The sequence below is a fragment of the Anser brachyrhynchus genome (assembly GCF_964034855.1).
Source record: "Anser brachyrhynchus genome assembly, chromosome: 15".
Lineage (NCBI taxonomy): Eukaryota > Metazoa > Chordata > Aves > Anseriformes > Anatidae > Anser > Anser brachyrhynchus.
In genome coordinates this window covers 15,009,362-15,027,498 of record NC_137733.1, presented here as the reverse complement: position 1 = coordinate 15,027,498, position 18,137 = coordinate 15,009,362, and the positions used below count along the sequence as shown (strand labels likewise).

General features: G+C 62.9%; 1 protein-coding gene and 2 long non-coding RNA genes across 6 annotated transcripts in view; 2 read left to right on the top strand and 1 right to left on the bottom strand.

Moving 5' to 3' along the window:
* The window catches only part of RAI1 (retinoic acid induced 1), a 74,900-nt gene extending 70,236 nt beyond the window's left edge, over positions 1–4,664 (bottom strand). The window contains exon 1 of one of the 4 annotated variants that reach the window (XM_080556012.1): positions 4,482–4,664. The gene's annotated coding sequence lies outside the window, so the exon portion shown is untranslated. The remainder of the gene's footprint in view (positions 1–4,481) is intronic. The other 3 variants (XM_080556013.1, XM_080556017.1, XM_080556015.1) reach the window with 3 other exon arrangements.
* LOC308178046 lies at positions 4,633–14,130 on the top strand. Its single transcript, XR_013939548.1, has 3 exons — positions 4,633–4,768; positions 8,509–12,236; positions 14,007–14,130. It is a non-coding gene; the product is annotated as an uncharacterized lncRNA (long non-coding RNA).
* LOC308178080 lies at positions 4,858–7,361 on the top strand. The gene is made up of 2 exons (XR_013939560.1): positions 4,858–5,051; positions 5,154–7,361. It is a non-coding gene; the product is annotated as an uncharacterized lncRNA (long non-coding RNA).
* Positions 14,131–18,137: the final 4,007 nt, after the last annotated feature.

Sequence of the window (18,137 nt, the reverse complement as noted above, 5' to 3'; positions counted from 1 at the left end):
GAAAGAGCAGACCCCTGTGTGGGGCAGGAGCGGCACGCAGAGACGAGGGAGGAAAATGGTTAACAAAAGCAAGCCCAGGCCGGGGTAAGATTCCTCTCCTGACTCCAGAGCTGGCTGCAAGGAGCCGGCTCCCATCCTTCATCCCGTCCCTTGTTGGACTCCCCCAAAATCTGCAATCCAGGTGGGACGACGTGACTCACGGTGACCGCGGAGAGCAGCAACGCCGGAGCAGTGACCCCAAAACGATCGCCAGCATCGGAGCCACGTCTTCAGAGCAGGTCCCCAAGCCAACGGACCCGGGGAAGCCCTTGGTCCATCAGGGCTGGAGGCGACCCGAGCCTTGCCAGCCGTGGTGACAGGGTGGGGATGCCGTGTCCCAAGCACAAGTCCCTCGCTCCCGCGCGTCGGTCCCATCGCACGTGGCTGTTCGGTGCCGAGGAGCAGAGGGAGGTTTTGCCTCCCTTCCTCGCGGGAGGAGAGCCTCGAAGGGGGCAGCGTGGTTCATATCCAGCTCATAAGCCTCTCAGAGCTCAGGCTCGAGGACTGAGATTCACTCAATTAATTTTGCTTTGGCAAAAAGTCCATTTTTATTGCTATTTCATGCCTTCAGTATAGATTTTCCCTGCTCGTCTCAAAGGGATAATAAAACCCGACTCGTTCTTTTTATAAAAGTCTCACACTCCCTCTCTCACCAGGCTCTGTGTTCCCCAGCTAGAGATGTAAATTTAAAGGGGAAATGCTGTCATTTAAAACAAAACAAAACCAAAAAAAGCAACTCAGAAAGCCGGTCTTGGAGCATATTCCAGCTCTCAAAAACTAGGCCGTGCAACCGAAGCAAAACCCAGCAGCAGAGCGGGCTCTGGCTGCGACGCCGGACCCCCAGCGCCTGCACCTGCCTCCCCCCTCTGCACTGCTGGTGCCCGGGGAAAATCCCAAATCTGCGTGGTGCTGAGCAGAGAACAGAGAGGTTCTGAGTGTGTTTGCAGGTGTGCAAAGCCCTGTCACCCGCCCCAGCTGGGACGCATCCTGCCCGGTCCCCAGAAGGGCTGTACCCACGGAGCATCCCCGTGTGAATTAGGGAAACTCTAATTCCTCCGCCCCGTGCCCTGCTGCGGGGACGGGACACGAGTGGAAACCAGGCAGTGTCGCTGCCATCGGTCACCAGCGAGTGGCAGCCACCCCCTGGGGACAGGGCGGCGTCCCCAGCACCGCCCTGTAGGAGCAGGTCGGACCCACGTACGCACCAGGCACGGGGAGGACGCGCTCAGGCGGTTCCCTCCTGCCCTGGCCGCGTGTCTGAGCCGGTGACGTGCACAAATCCGCCGTCACCGGGACTTTCCTTGCCTCGCTGGAAACCAGGAGCGCATCCAAAGCGGAGCAAGAGGAGACGTGCACGTGCCTGCGCGCTGCCAGCCGGGGTGCCACCGCCGCGCGCGTCCGCCCGCCCGGCCCTCGGCCCCATGCCGCAGCACGCCGCGGCCAGCCGAGGGGCAGCCGCCGAGCCCTCGGCCGCACGTGCAAATGTTTCTTCTTCTCCCCTTCCTTCTCCCTTCATCCGCGCCCTCGGCACGCCCCGGCCGCGGTGAGCTGAGCGCCCTGCCTGCGTCTGCAGCGCCCGCGGCGAGAGGAAACCCGCAGCTCGCCCTGTTCCTGCAGGTGTGCCTCCAACCGCCGAGGGGCTGGGGGCAACTCGCGCGCTGGGACGGGCAGGAGAGGAAAGAAGAGGGTGAGGAAACCCACGGCGCTGTCACGCTCGCCGGCTAACCGATGGCCCCGTCGCCTCCGGGTGCAGCGTGCCGTGCCCCCGGCTCCATCGGTTAAACCGAAGTTGTGCCGCTTCCTCTGCTGGCAGCACCAACCGTCCTTCCCCGCCGCAAGCCGCCGAGCCCGGGGGACGCTACCAAAAATAATTCTGCAGCCCGGCGAGGGCCGCTCCGACAGCTCCCGTGTCGCAGGAGCAGCCGGCCGGGGGCCTTACGCTCTCCTGCAGAGCCCTCGCCAGACCTGGCCCTCCAGGCTGGAAAATCCTTCGCGAGCTGTGACAACCTCTGCAGCTCAGGCAGAGGCGAGAGATGATTAAGACTGGCTGAAATCTCGCAGGACCCTCCCGGCTGAGAGGCCCCCCCGTGCACGAGAGAGAAACACCCCGGGGCTGCTCCTCGCAACCTGCGCCTCCCCTCACCTTCGCGGGGGGCCGGGCACGGAGCAAGGCCAGGAACCAGGTCACCGCCGCCCGTTTCCAGGCAGCAAAGGTTTGGAAGAGCAGAGGATCGTTTAGCAGAGCGACAGCGAAGGTTCAGAGCAGAGCCTTCAAATTACACGCTACAGAGCACTTTCCCTGCCTAAAAGGTCTCTGAAATGACTGTGGCGGCTCGGAAACGCAGCACTCTGCGTGCAATCGTTCCCTGGGGCTTGCGGAGGAGACGCAGCTGGGAGAGGAGAGGTGGGTCCGCGGTGCCCGGCACGGGCGGCCCCTCCAGCAGCTGAGGACGCACGCTGCTCCTGGGCGCCCAGCACGGCCCCGCGCCGCTTCCCTAAAGCTCCCCGGCAGTTTCTACTGGTCGTGCTATTTTTTGTTATTGTTGTGCTTTTTTTTTTTTTCTCATTTCTCACTTCCTGCCTTGAACTTCACACAGCTCCTCGGCCCCGGAGCTGCCTCTCGGGCCTCTTGGTGACCCCCAGCACCACGCACAGACCCCCAACAGAGCCCCCCAGCACCACCACCGCGCTCGCCAGGCCTCCAGGCGATGCCACGGGGCTCAGACCCGACCTGTGCCAGGGGGAGAGCAGGGAGGGGAGAGCGCTCGGGGGGAACCTGTCCTCTCCATTTCCCTTGGCTCCTTCCCATCCTTCTCCAGCCTGTCCCCCGGCAGCTCGAGCTCCATTTTCACCAGGCGGTGACAGCCGCCGGCCGTGCACCTGGAGCGCGCAGCCCCGGGGCACCGCGCGCAGCCAGCCCCCGCCTCGCCACCCGCGTGTCCCCTCATCCTCTCTCACGGGTGACAGCTCCCACATCCGCAGAGCCACCAGCACGGTGCTGCTCAGCCACCCGGGGCAAGCTGCCACCCTGGGAAAGGCAGCTGCACCGTCCCACAGCCACGGGTTTGGGACGCCCTCAAAAGTCCCAGCACCCAGCAAGGAAACCACTCCTGGAGGCTCCGGTGATGCCCAGAAGCTGGAGGCGAGCTGGGAGAGCCCTCGGAAGGTGCTGGCACCACCAGAGCTGCCCGCCCTTCGCCTCGCACATGCAAAACCCACACTGTTGTTTCGGGGAGGGCAAGAACACCGCTCGGGGAGGTCACCGGAGGACAGCCAGCCAGGGGACCGCTCGCCACCGAGGGGAGCGCAGGCAGGAACCGGCAGCCACAAGAAGCCTTCGCAAAGCCAAATCTGCTCACATCTAAGGGCCGGCATCACGCTCCGTGAAAGGCGGCGGGGAGCGAACGCGCACCCCAGCAGCTCCCCACTCTGACGTCAATGAAAACCTCCGGCAGGTCCGCGACGTCAGCCGCGACGCATCGCGACGGGCCTGAGAGCCCTCGAGGTGCCGACCCCCGGGACCGGGGGGGCCGCGGCTCCATCGGGACCCCCAGCCAGGCGAGCACCCAGGGGGCCGAATGTTTGCAGGGGGTGGTGGCAAAAGGGTGGGCACAGAGGCAATTGCAGCTGAAAGGCAGCTCCAGCAGAAAGATCTGGGGGGGGGGCGCGGGGGTCCCAGCCCACCTTGCTCCAGGGGGGCTTCAAATGCACAAAGTTGCATCCTCCTGGGCTGAAGGATGCTGCTGGGGGGGGCGAGGGGACCCTCGTTGCCCCTCCACAGCCTGGGGGGAGCCAGTGAGGGGCTCCCTGTGCCCTGTGACACCACTGAGCTCCAGCCAAGCTCGTGCCTGGGGAGGGGGGGGGGGTCCAGAACGGGATGCGGTTGCAAATGCAAAGCACGGCACGCGCAGCGCAATGGGAGCACAGCCTGAATGCAGCGCAGGGGCCGTGGGGATGGAAAGGGAAGGGGAAGGGGAAGGGGAAGGGGAAGGGAAGAGAAAAGAGAGGGAAAGGAAGGGAAGGGAAGGGAAGGGAAGGGAAGGGAAGGGAAGGGAAGGGAAGGGAAGGGAAGGGAAGGGAAGGGAAGGGAAGGGAAGGGAAGGGAAGGGGCTGCAGCGCACACACCGCCGGTGCCCCCGCGGCTCCAGCAGCAGCACGGCTGCAGCCGCCAGCGCGGTGCAAACGCAACGCGACGCCCCCCGGCTCGCCGCCCCCCGGCTGTCACCCCCCCTTCCTCTTCCCCTTCCCCTTCCCCACCCCAAGCCTCCCTCCACCCCGGACCCTCCCCGGGCGGCGCTCCCGGAGCGCAGCGGCCCTGCCGGCGGAGCCAAAAAAAAAAAAAACACACACAAAAAAAAACCGACCCCCCCACCCCCTTCCCGGTTCCTCCCCGGTTCCAACCTCCCCCCCCCCCCCCCTCCCCGGGTGCAGCAGCCTCTTACCGGGCGGGCCTTGCCCCGCTGCGTCTCAGCGGCGGCGCTGGGCGGGGGCGGCCCCGGCGGCCATCCCCGGGCGGCCGCGCCGCTGTCCGCCGCCGTTGCGAGCCGCCTCGGCGGTGTCAGCGGGCGGGAGCCCCGCGCGGCGCCGGGAGGGAGGGGAGGAAAGTCGGGGGCATGACCGAGCGCCGTCGGAAGTGCATTCGTTTGCCCGCCGCCCCTGCCCGCGACGGCGGCGACACCTGCCGGCAGGGAGCGCGCACGGCGAGCCGCGCACCGGGCTGCGCGCAAAGGTGGGGAGGGGGTGAGGGGGGTGAGGGGGGGGCGGGGAGCGGGGCCGGGCATCGCGGGGTGGGGGCGGGGTGTCGGGGGGTGAGGGGTGCCGGGCACCGGGGGTGGGTGCGGGGTGATGGGGGCGATGGGCATCAAGCATCACCGGATGCGCGCGGTGCGCTCGGGGGTGGTGGGCAGCGGGTACCGGGCACGGCTGGGTGCGCTCGGGGTGATGGGGGTGATGGGCAGCGGGTACCGGGCATCGCCGGCTGGATGTGATGTGCTGAGGGTGATGGGAACCAGGTGCCGGGCGTCACTGGCTGCACTCGGGACGATGGGGGTGATGGGCACCGGGTACCCGGCATCGCCGGCTGGATGTGATGTGCTGAGGGTGATGGGAACCAGGTGCCGAGCATCACTGGCTGCACTCAGGACGATGGGGGTGATGGGCACCGGGTACCCGGCATCGCCGGCTGCACTTGGAGCACCGGGTGTGATGGGCACCGGGTACCGGACATCACCGACTGCACACGGTGCACCAGGGGTGATGGGGACCAGGCATCACCAGCTGCACAACGTGTATCGCCGGCTACATGCCAAGCACCAGGTACAGCCCGCTACGCTCCAAGTGTGATGGGCTCTGGGTATCACCGGGCGGCAGGAACGGGGCATCATCGGCTGCGCGCCGTGTGCTGGGCACCATGCACCACACGTCACCGGCCATGCACCACTCACGGGGTATCCCCGGCTGCACACTGCATGCGATGGGCACTGGGTATTGCCAAACACACACCGGATATCATACTCCAGGCATGCAGTACCGGCCATTATGCTCCAGATACTGGGCCGCATGCACTGGATCCTGGGTGCTGGGGACCCAACGCAGCATGGTGGGTATGGGTACCGGGTAGCCCTTACTGGGCTGCGTGCAGCGGGGACTGGTGCCAGGCACAGCAGGGGGGAGTGCACCGGGCACCAGGGACCAAACACCAGATCCTGCAGCAAGGTTTAGATCTGGATTTGGAGCTGGGTCTGCGCCTGGGTTTGGATCCATGTTTGGATGAGGGTTGGGCAACACGTGGAGCTGCACTTGGATCAGGGTCTGGGTTTGGATCAGGATTTGGATCAGGATTTGGATCCACGTCTGGATCTGCACTCGGAGTGGCATTCAGCTCCTCATCTGGATCTGCTTTTGCATCTGAATCTGGAACACATCCTTCACAAGAGCACGGAGGTGGCACTTCTGACACCCTCCCAAGCACCCCATAGCAGCCCCAGAGGTGCGCTGAGCACCACCGTGCCACGGGGCACTCACCCGCTTGCTGGAGAGGGTTCGTGCGCCCTGCCCCGAGCGGCACGGGGACCCCCAGGGAGGAGCTGGGGGCTGCAGCAGCCATGGCAGGAGCTGTGGCCACCACGCCGAGGGGAGGGACAAGACGGCACCGCTCCCACTCGCCTTGGCCGGTCACCAGCCGTGCGTCTGGGGCTGAACGTGCTCCGAGGAGGAGCTGGGGTCAGGGAGGGGGATGAGTGCAGGAAACATATTAAGTGAGGAAAATTGGCTGCAGGCAGCACTGCTGCCTAGTGCTTACTTGGTATTTTCCTCTCCGTCAGGTGTCTGGTATAAGCCCTTTCTGGGTAGCGGTTGCAGCTGGTTAACTGTTTGTGTCGCAGAGGGGCCGCCGGGCACCGGCACCCGCCCTGCACCAAGCGGGGTGGCACCCAGCACCCCGCCGTGCTTGTGGCCCCCGGCGCTGACACCCGGGCTCGGCCACAGCAGCTCGTGCAGGTACTTTAACGGGGAGCTCCTGGGCTCTTTCAGCCCAGCTGCTAATTTGTAATCCCGTTCTCCTATTAAAATAAAAGCCTCTCTTATTCCTGAACACGAGAGCCAAAGCAAAACTATGAGGAAGTGCCCTGTTTGCAGAACATGCTGTGAAACGCACAAAGGAAACGAAGAGAAAACAGCGTTTTGCACGTTTTTTAGCCTCATTTCAGCTGGGACTTGGAACCGCAGAAGGGAAATCTTTTCCAGCAGGATGTGCATAGCCGGGGGGGGGGGGGGGTGCTGAGCTGCTGGCTGCTGGCGTCCTTCTGGAGCAGGGCCACCTGCCTGCCGGGGCACGGCAACCTCTGCGATGTCCCCGGGGGGTGTCAGGTCCCTGGGGGTCCCAAGGTTGCTGCGGGGGCTGGAGCGGCGTGTCCCCACGGGGCCGGCGGGGCACGGATGGAGGCGGACGGCAGGAAATACCTGCAGCTCCAACGCGTCCCCGCCAAGCCCAACAACGGGGCGCGTGTTCGGAGGGCGGCTGCGGCCCGGCGGGAGGAGCCTCCGAGGGACACACGGGCCATTGTTCCTCGTGCACGGGGCGGAAATTCAGCCGGGCCCGTGGCGTGACGCTGCCGGGCTCTGGCCCTGGGCTGCGAGCGGGACCGAGGAGCTGCCAGCACGGATCAGGATGGGAATGGGTCAAACGCAGCATCCGGCGGCTGAGCCGCGTGTGCCGGCGGTGGGACGGGCACCAAGGGGGCTCGCTCGCCCCTTGGCTGCGGCATGGCACATGCCCGAGGCTTTTTGCTTCTCCAGAGCTCTTACAGATACACAGATACTCATCTCATCCCCTCTCAGAGCTCTGTCTGTCTGTCTGTCTGTCCGTGCTCTTGCCAGTGCCCTGCAGCAGGGAGCTCCTCGCCGTAACCTGGAAAGACATCTCATGTGGTCTGGTGCTTGGCAGTTCCAAGAAGCACTCCCTGGTGTTTTCCTTTCGCTTGCACAGCGCCTTTTACCACTAACCTCCCCCCCCCCACCCCCAATTTCTTTAAAAAGCAAGAAAACGCCTTGCCGAATGCGCCCAGCGCTGCAAATCCCTAATTACCCTCAGCTCCTCCTAGCAAACAGGCTTCCCGTCAGGGAGCACTGCTGCCAGGGGCAAAGGGCTGCAGGCACTGCAGGGCAGCCAAAAATGCTGCTGCTCCCTGCCACCGCCGCGGGGACACTGAGAGGGTTTCGTCCCACTGCAGCGCTCCCAACCAAATCCCAAAATATCAACACTCGCCTTCCCCCCGGCTTCCAGATCCGAGGGCGTTTCTCAGAGGCAGGCTGCGAGCCGGGGGCGAGGAGAGGACGTGCAGCTCTCCTTTGTGGCCCCCGCGCTTTGCCCTTTCTCAGGAACTGGCCAGCTTGTTCCCATTAGGAGGAGCTGAGGATCCAAGTATTTGTCAATGGCCAGGAGAGGATTTGCTGATCGTTCCCTGGAATGATGGCGAGCGAGGTGCCTGGCACGGAACGATCCTTTTATGGTAAAATTAAGGGTGAACGCTTAGCGGATTTGCATCTGAAGTTGATTGATACGTGGCATTAATGCACACACAGATAATTTTGTGTTTGGAGACCGCTGAGCAAGGAGGAATTTTTATTTTGGGTCAAAGATAAGGGCATTGTGCTGAGATGAAATATGCAGGTTTTTGATCAGTGTCACAGGCGGCGCGTTTCTCGTTGCTGGGCAAGGTGATGGCAGGCCCACCTCAGCCGTTCCTGTCCTCGCTTTTAAGTGCTTTGGGTCTGTGCCCGATGCGAGGAGCAATCCCCTTGCTGTCACTTAGCGCCAGGACGTAGCTCTAACTTTCTTAGCTTTGGAGTTTCCGAAAAAAAAGTTTGGAGTTTCACGAAAAAAAAAAAACCTTTCCCATCACGAAAAAAAAAAAAACCAACACGTAATATGGAAACCTCTCTTTTATTTCATGTATTTATTTTGGGCAGGCAGAAGGATGCGCCACCGAGAAGCATTAACTAAACAGAGCGGTGCAGCTCGGTCGTTACGGGAAAGGTGCGGGCAGAGCACTGCCAAGCCGACGATGCCTTTCAAACCCACCTCTGGCAGCCTGCACTGAAGCCGTCAGCAAAACCTCAGCCCTCCCAGCTGCTCAGCGCCGGCGCCTGCCCTCGTGCCAGCCCTCGTGGCACGTCCCCGGGCGGTGCGAGGTGGCCGCTGTCACGCAGGGAGGTGCGCGGGGTTGTTGGTCCCCTCGCATTGCTCCACCTCTCCGGGCTGCTGCGTGTCAAATGCGACCAGGATTTTGGGGAGCCTGGGATGGGTCCACCCTGGATATCTGCTCCCTTGGCAGCGAGGACATGGGCTCAGCAGGGGCTCGGCGGTGCTGGTTTGGTGCTTCCCGGCCTGTGAGGGCTGAGGAGCCGGGGGCTAATTTCCTAAAAGCATCCCCGTGAGGGGGCTCGGAGCAGCCGGTGCCCGTCCATCTTCCAGCCAGAGCTCACGGGCTGCTCTGGCAGGGGCAGGAAGCAAAAGGCAGCGCCATCCGTGGGGCAAAGTCAGCCCTAACGGAGGGAATGGTGCAGGAATTAATTAGGCAGATCCTCTAGTGCCGGTAACTCAGCACAAACACCAGGCCATTTGCAGAAGCCAAGCCCCTGGGGTTCCCCCCCTCACCTCTTCGGTCGTGTCCCAAGACCGCCGCAGCCCCTCCGACAGCAGGGCAGGGTGGCAAACACCCTCTTCATCCTCCTCCATCCTCATCCTCCTCCATCCAGGCGATGGGAGGAGGAAAGGGAAGGGAAAGAGGAGGGAGCAGCGCTGAGGAGCAAAAGAGGCAGTGCTACAAAGAGCCCCGAGCAGCCACTGGTGCTCGAGGCCATCCCTGCTGTGAGGCCGAGCGGCTTTTTCCAGGCCTGGCAGGGGAAGCCCGGAGGAAGAGGGACAGGGGTGAGGGGAAGAGGGGGCAGCCCCGGCCATGCCGACGTGTGCTCCAGCCCCAGGAGGTTTGCGAGGCTGCGGCGCGTTTCGGCGCTGAAAGCTGCCCCGGGGCCCCTCCCAGCGAGCAGCAGCGCTGCGAGCCGGCTGCGGGCATCGCGTTTGTCTGGCTCGTGGCTTCCTCGTTACGCCAAGAATGAGGTATAGATATTCAAAAAAAAAAAAAAAAAGGGGCATTGCAAAAACAAAACGAAAAAAAAAAAAAAAAGGGAAAACCTACAACAACACAAAACGCAGCACCGGCTCCCCCCCCACCATCTCCACCACCCAACAACAACCAAGAAAGGCAAGATCTTTCATAAGCCCGGAAGATGTCACCATAGAAACAGAAATCAGAGCCACTCCAAGGATCCTGCCGCCTGGGAAGGCGATAAAATGTTTTCTATCGATTGCTGTCGGGAAAGTCACTGCTGATAAGCCATCCGAGGAGAAATGGAGCAGGGACGCGGGGATGGGGGGGGAGCTCTTCAAAGGAGCCTCCTGACTGTTCCTCGGCTCCCCCCGCAGGGAGGTCGGGGTCCGAGGGGTGCCAGGGGTGGGTGCTGTGCCCGGGGCTGTGTGCGTGCACAAGGGGAGGTGTGAGCCCTCCGTGCCTTCGGCGTGGCGACGTGCGCGTGCCCTGGCTGTTGCAAGCGTGAAGGGGAGAGCCCTGGGTGTGCTTTGGCAGCTCTTCGGGGCACAAATCACCACGTCAGGGGGGCTGGTGGAGGCGGGGGCACTTCGTTTTGCTCCTGGCGCGGCATCGCCGGCCTTTCACGTCCCCCTTCAGCTCCGAAATGGCAGCGGAAAAGCCCGTGGTGCTGGCTTGGCTGCGCAGCACCGTGCCCAGCAGCCTCGTGCCCTTGCAGGACTCGGCCTCTGGTCTACACCCACGCAGGGGGACCCCACGCACACACCCCGGGGCCTGCAGCACACCCCGGCATCACCTCCGCAGCTCGGAGCATCCCCGCTGCGGCTGTGGGATCTGCCCCGCAGCTCTTCCCGGGGCGCTGCTCAGCGCCGGGGCCGGCTCGCGCGCCCTTTGAAGAGACAGCAAATCCTATTATCTGCTCATTCCTCTCGCAGCGTGAAATCTCAGAGCGTTCACCAGCAGCTGAGTGTGGTCTGCCGCCTGCAGCCCCGCACTGCCTCCGCTCCCGTGCGCGCAGGGGGGGTCTCCAGGTCCCCGTGGATGCGCCCCCCCCAGATCCCAACCCACGGACAAGCCGGGAGGAGACACCGTCCCCCTCAACGCCGCTTGAAACGGGGACCCTACAAGCCTCCAGCAGCAAGGTGCAAAGGATGGGGGCGCAGGAAAGCAGGGTGGGGGGCCGATTTCCCCCCTTCTCACCCGCGGGGAGCTGAGCTGCGGCTGCAGCCTGCGCAGCCCCACGCCATTGGGGCCGGGAAGGTGGCAACCCGGCTCGCGCCCCCCATCCCCGCGGCAGCTCTGCTGCCAGTAATTGGCAGCAATAAAAGAGGCAGTTAATCCCGGCCAGCGGGGGGATGCAGGCACGCCGATGTCTGCCGTGAAAGGCACCCTGGCAAAGGAGGAGCTGGGGAAGAATACACTCCTGGGCGCAATCTGCGGCCCCGGAGAGCTGGTTGGGTGCCACCGGGAGCATTTGCCGGGGATTTTGTTAATGATGCAGGCGCAGCCTTCCCAGCTTGGCCCGTGCTAAAGCCCTGGCTCGCGCGAGCTGAGGCTGTTTGGCTTGAACTTCGACCAGCTGCTTTCCACTGCCTGGTGGATTTTTGCCTCGATACTGGGTGGCTCCGCGCGATAGGGGAACAAAGGAGCAGTTGGGGAGGGGGGGATTTCACCCCGGGGCGGATTTTCGGAGGGGGAAGGAAGGGTTAAGCCGGGTCTTGTTACTGGGTTATTTTAGGATGGTAGCGCTGAAGGGACCGCAGGAGGATTTCTGCGCACAGGGGAAGATGGAGTTTAATCAATATTGACAAGAGCCATTCACCAAAACACGCTCTTTCGCTAATGAAAGCCAGACCTGGTGACTCCCCGGGGAAGGACAGCTTTGGGAAAAAGGAGAAGGAGGCAGTGGGAAAGTCAGGGCTCCCTCTCTCATGCTGCTGACTGTTATAAAACCAGGCTGCATTTGGGGTTGATTTTCCCAGCCTGCAAAGACTTTGGCTCATGGGTGCAGGATACCCAGGGCTGGACCTCGTGGCATGAAGCGAGGGCCCCGTCCGTCCCCCTGTGGACCTGTCCCTCTGACAGCGCAGCACATGGAGAGGGCTGCAGCCACTGCAGCTGCCTCCTGGCATTTCCCCACTGCTGCCGGCTCTGTGCCAGGGCTGGGGCATCACCCAGGGCCATCACCATAAGAGCGACCAGCCCATGCCGTTCCCAACTGCTTGTGCCCTATTTCTTTTTGCTCTGCTTTCTCTTTTCTTTCATCCAGCCATTTACCTCTGCGTTTCCCCAGCCTCCAACTGAAGACATTGAATCCAGGCACTTTCCTGCTCCAGCACAGCGTGGGTGCAGCCCAGAGACCCAGCCCCGGCATGGGCAGGGGGCAGCGGGGTGAGGTGGGATCCTTCTCCTCCTGCAGGGCATCCCCCAGGCTCCTGGCACGGCCACGGGGCTGCTCCCGGAGCAGGGGGAGGTGAGCGAGACGCGGTTGGAAAGGAGGAAGGTTTTGATCCCCCGCCAAGCCCACACAACCCTGTCCAAGTTCACACTGGCAGATAATGAGCTTTAATGAGCAGGTCACACTAATTGGTAAGTGATCCCAGACCCATCTGTGGCAGAGGCGAAGGAAGAGCAGAGGCAGCACCGGGCGAGGAGAGGGGCCGGGGCTGCCCGGGCTGGTTTGGGAGCGGGGGCTCTGCCTCCTGCACGGGGGCTGCGGGCTGGGCTGTGAGCTGGGCGTGCAAGCACGACCCTGAGCAGGGTTTGCAATCGAGACCCCGGGCAGGGTTTGCAAGCACGACGCCAAGCAGCACTTACAAGCAGGACCAGTGGGGTTTGCAAGCAGAACCACGAGCAAGGGTCGCAAGAGTCCTTGGCCACCTTTGCGAGCATCACCGGGGCAAGTTGGGTAGCCAAAAAGAGGCAGGGGCACAGCTTGCCTCCCAGTCCCAAGTCCTTTAGCAAGCACAAATGGGGCATGGGGAGCTGGAGGTTTTTGCACAGTGGTGGGCAGGAGGAGGCCAGCTTGCCCCCACAGCCCCCAGCCAAAGCAGGGCAGGGTGGGCCCGGCTGGCTGGCCCGAGTGGCAGATGTATGGCGCTGACAAGGCAGTCCTAATCGGAGATCATTGTAAATTCCCCTCTCAAATGGAGTGGAAAAATGCTATTAAGCTAATATAGCATCGCGGGGGAAGGACGCGCTGCCACCGCGGCCTCCAGGGAATCGCGGCCGTAAGGAGGGGAAGGAGCAGGAGTGCTCGGGGCAGGGGGAGCGCAGAGCGGTGCTGGGCTGCCCGGCCCTGCCCTGCTGCTCCCTGCCTCAGTTTCCCCAAGAGGCCGAGGGATGGGGAGCCCCCAGGAGCTGGGTGAGGGCCTGGCTGGGGTGGGACAGGGTTTGCTGTTGGATGAAGGGGGTTATTCACCTTTCCTCACGGCCCTGCGTCTTTTAACCCTCTGCCACCACCACGACAATGTCATCCACAAACCCCAGCCTGCTGCTTGCTGACCCGTCCTGCATCGCCTGCGCTCCTGCTTGCCAGCAGCTCTGCCAGTTTCCGATGCCACAGCCCAGCACATCCCACTATAGCCCAGCACATCCCACTATAGCCCAGCACGCTGCGCCGTGCCGTGCAGCCGGGGCACGTACGGCCGGAGCTGGGGCCACCCAAACTGCAGCTTTGGGGTGCTGGGACCCCCCCAGGCGAGGCCGGTCCCCAACCGTGGGCTCCTCGCCTGCAGCACAGGGTGCTGCAGCAGCCGTGCTCCCTTCCCGACACTAAGTGGCAGCCTCTGCCCGGCTTTGGGGCAGCAGAGCCTGGGGGCTGCAGGCAGGGGCAAGGAGATGCAGCCTGCTCTGGGGCTGCAGCATGGCCAGGGGGCCAGGAAAGCCCCCTGCCCGTAAAAGCCTGGCTGCAGGCAGCGTGCTGGGTGCTATCTCCTCCGACACGGCCACGGGTGCCAGGCTGAGCCCTGCCCGGGGTCACGCCAGATCGATACCAGGAGCACAGCAAGCGGCTTGCAGCTCTGAGCGGCGTCCGGGGATGAAAACACGCCGCTTGCACCTGCCTGCCGCAGGTATTTCTGCGGGCTGGCATCCCGCCGTGGTGATTTGCGGTGCTGTAAAGCAGCACAGGGATAGAAACGAGTCCTGGGAGCCGCATCCTGACCGTGCCCGCGAGCACGCAGCGTGCCCACGCTATGGAAGCGCGGTGGGGGCTTGTGCTGCGCAGGGTGCCGGGGGAAACACGGCTGTTCCTGCAGCACGGGGCGGGGGAACGAAATCCAGTGCCCAGCAGCGGGGTTGTGGTGGAAGCCCCCGACTCAACCCAGCACCGGTGATGGGAACCCCGCTTCCTCCCAGGCGTTGTCCTTGGCACAACACCGGGGCTCAGCCTTGGGGAGCACCGAGCTGTGGCCGCTCCCTCAGCCCGTCCTGCAGCCTGTGTTATACTCACCTCGACCCCACAGTCGCCCAGAGGGGTAAGCGGCACCCGCAGGGAACTTCTCCCCAGGCTGGGGCCAGCATCACCCGAGGAAGCGGTGGCTCCAGCCCTGCCGCCGCGGGATTGCAGCTGTGAGCACCAAAAATGCACAGCCCCAGCTGGTGGCTAACTCCCCCATCCAAAAAATAAATAAATCCTGGAGAAACTCAGCCTCTAGCAGAGCTGGGAAGCTGAGGACCAGTGAATTCTGAAACCCGGTCCTCCTGCCCCTCCTAACCCCCACCGGCTTTACACACCTCCCTCATTTCCCAGCTGCCGTGCCCCAGCTAGGGCTGCTGAGTTATTTCCCTCGCTGCCGGACGATTTGTGGCCACCTGCCACCGCTCCGGGGCCAGGGCTGCTCGGAGGAACCATCCAGCATCTCCCCCCTTCCCCGGCGTAAATCAGCGGCAGGCAGCTGATTTCAGCGGGGCTGATTTACGCCGGCAGGAGGACGCTCCCAAGTACCTCCGTGATTTAGCAATCCCATTAGGGCCCTGCCACTTCTGCGGAACGGGCGCAGCGGGTCGCTTTGTCTTCTCCTGGTGGGGAGAGCGAGGTGGCGATTAGCGGGGACAGCCGGCTGCAGCTCCCCGGCCCCGCTCCCCCGAGCAGGGGAAACCTAAAAACCTCCTCCCTGATTTACAGCGGGCAGGAGAAAGCCGGTCCCATCTGCTACCCCAGGCACCTGCTCGATTCTTTTTTTTAAATAAAAGCCACACATGAGGGCTAGCTGCAAGATGTGACGGAGCTGCTGTGGAAGCGTCGCTCATGGACACGCTTCTCGGGGAGGCAGAAGCTGCGAGGCAGCAGGAGCTGAATTTGCCTCCGCAGGAACCCTGGAGAAACAGAGGAGCCGAGCGTCACGCCGCAGATGGGAGGATGAGGCAGACAAGCCAAAAAAGTCCCCCAGAAAAAGGAAAAACTCCTGGCAGGGCTCTCTCAGCCTCCTTTCCCCGACTTTTCCTCCAGCCCCGCACATGCCAGGGGCACGGTGTGGCTCACGGTGCTCTGTGAGCCCTTCTCCAGGCACACAAATGGAGAAAAACCACACAGGCAGCACCGCTCACCCCTCAGCCAGGCTGACAAATGACTAAACGACCACAGCGGCACTTTGCAGCATCATTTTTTTTTTCTTCCAGCAGATTTAGCAGCAGACCGGCTTTTACGGCGCAGCTCTCCCTTCCGTCGCCTTCTCCATCCCCCACAACGCACCACCCCCTCAAGAAACGAGGAAAGCACTTAAAAACGGGCCATTTCAGGGAAGCAGCACTCCGCAGCGGCACCCCCCTACAAAATGGCTCCTCGAGGAGCTGCTGCAGCCCTCCGTGCTCTGATTTCAAGGCCAGGCAATTAGCGGAGCAAGCTGGGCTCGCAGGTGGGGGGCTGGCTGCTGTGGCAGGGTGCTGAGCCCGGCAGCAGGGGCTGAGCAGCCCGGGCTGTGCTCGCCCAGGGTCAGGGGGAAGATTTGCAGGGCCTGCGGGTGGGAGGAGGGCCGAATCCGTCCCTGGGCTGGAGGCTGAATGGTTGAAGGAGCACCTGGAAGGCGGCTGCGTGCAGGAGGCTTTGCCTGCCGCAGATAACGCCAGCCCAGCGAGCAGGATGGAATTAAACTTCCCGTGGGGAAAACCTGTCTCGCGGCTGGCTTGGCAGCCTTTCCGCCTGTGCCTCGTTCGTCTCGGCGGCAGTCTCAACACCGTGGGCTGCTCCACGGCTTTTTTTGGGGGAAGGCTCCTGCTGCAGCGCCCCGGCGCCCAGCTGGGTCCCTCAGGGCGCAGCTTCTCCCGTCGCATCCAGGCACAGCTGAAGGCCAGGGCTGGGTTATTCCCTTATGGCACTGTCGCCGCTAGGAGCATCGTGTCCTGAGCATCTTCCCTTGCTCCCTGGTGGGGGCATCACCAGGATTTGCCACCCTCATCCCTGGAGGTGGGGGACCCATGGGGCTGGCCCTTCCCTGCCACTGCTCCCCTCGCAGCCGAACAGGAGCAGCTTTCTGGTGGGGAAAAGGAGGTTTTAACCTAAGATTGACCACAGGGAAAAAGGCTTTCCTGCCTAAGTATTAATTGAGATTAATTACAGCCACGGGGAAATGATTTGCATTCGCTAAATCAATCACCTACTGCTCAGCACCCCGGGTGCATTTTGCTTGCAACTCGCTGCTTGGCTTGGGCACATGTCCAGCGTTGAGTTTTCCTGGTGTCGCACCCCCAATGCATGCTCCCAGTTCCCTCCCAAAGGCCTTTCACCCATTTCCCCCACCCTGAAGACCCTCAAGACCTCCCCTGGGCAGCTGCCTCTGCCCCAGGAGGAGAGGAGCACCCAGCAGGAGCGCAAAGGGCATCTCTGCTAATGCGCAGGGGGGTCCATTCCCCTTGGCTTCTGCCCTCTGCATCTTGTAGCAGATGTCCTCGGGTTGTTGATGCTTTTTTTTTTCCTATTTTTTTAAAATCAGTGCTTAAACACGTTGCATCATGTGCTGGCGTGCCTGAACAGCAGCCCGTGGTGGGGCTTCGTGGATCCATCCTCCCTTTCCCCTCGCCTCTGCGGTGCAGCCCCGTGCTGAAGGCAGGATCGGTGCTGCCATCAGCTCTGTTGTGCAAGAGCGGGGCTGGGGGACCCAGCCCATGACCTCCTCTGGCCGAATTTCCCCCATTCCTCACCTCCCCCTTCCTTCCCTTCCTCCTCCAGGAAAACCAAGCTGCCGGCAGCTCGGTGCGGCACTGGGCTGCGACGCTGCAGCCTTGGAGAGCTGGGGACACACCGTGTCCCGCGTGCTCGGACAGGGCTGGATTTACTTCTGGCCATAACAACCACGCAGTCCCACGGCCTCGCAGTGTCACACCACTTGGCCAACACACTCATGCTGTTGGAGGTCCTGGTGAAAACCAAATCGTGCCGGCCAGGCGAGGAGCCGGGCTGCACGCTTCACCCGGCACGGCTGAGGGCGGCGAGCGCGTGATGTTGTTTCTCCCTCGCGGTCTCTAGGATTAGCTTAATAGCACAGGGAAGTAACAGGATGAAAAATTTGCTCCCCTCCAAGCACTAAAAGCCAAGTTTCAAGGTTAATTGTCTGCCCTGTAGGAATAGCTTTTGCACGCTGCAAGGGGCTTAATTAGTGTCATTTTAGCCAAGCAGAGAGAGCGCGCCCTAAACCCGTCCTGCGTGCCCCCGAGCCCATTTTCCTCTCAACACGGCGGTCAGAGAGGTGATGGATTGCAGGCAGCTTCCCTGCACCAGCACCCCACCGGGCTGGATTTGGGGCCAATAAGGAAACCCCAAGAAGTTCTTCTCCAGCTGGGCAGCTGCAGCCTCGTGCCCCATCCCTACACCTGCTGCACCCACGGGTGCTGCGCCCACGGGGTCTGTGCCTGGCACTTTGCGAGCTCCTCGGGTTGCCGCATTGTGCTGCGACATGATGGAGAGGGGGAAAACAAACTGTTTGCAGCCCAGCACGGCGCCGTTGGGCACCATCGAGGAGTCAAGGCGGCTGCTTTCAGCCTGGGCTTGGAAACCAGGGCAATGCCCACAGCGGGGCTCTGCTGGCGAGGAGGCAGCGGCGACCCAGGGCTTTCCCAGCCCAGGGCGGCTGCTTCCCATCGCAGCATCCTCGGCAGTGGGTGCCCCCAAAGAGGGTCCCCGTGCCCTGGCATGGAGCCGCCAGCCGCCCCTGCGCGCCGTTTCCCACCGCCCGGCATCATTCCTCGCCGTCTCCGGCTTGCGGAGCCCGCAGGGACGGCCGTGACCTCCTGCGCAATCCCGGCCAGGAGGCTTCCCTGGCCGCCTGCCCGTCTGGGCTGGAGCAGACCTTGGAGAAGAGCAGCCCATCGCGACTTAAAAGTTTTCCCCACGCTGAAGAATTCGCTGCAGCCCCCGCTAAACCCATCCACTGGAGAAGCCTCCTCGTCGCCAGCCCCCACTTGGTCTGGCTAAGGGGTCCGTCCCGCTCTGCAGGAGGGCTCCAGCCTCTCCTCCTTCCCCCCCTGCCCTTTGGACTCCAATTTCTCACCCAG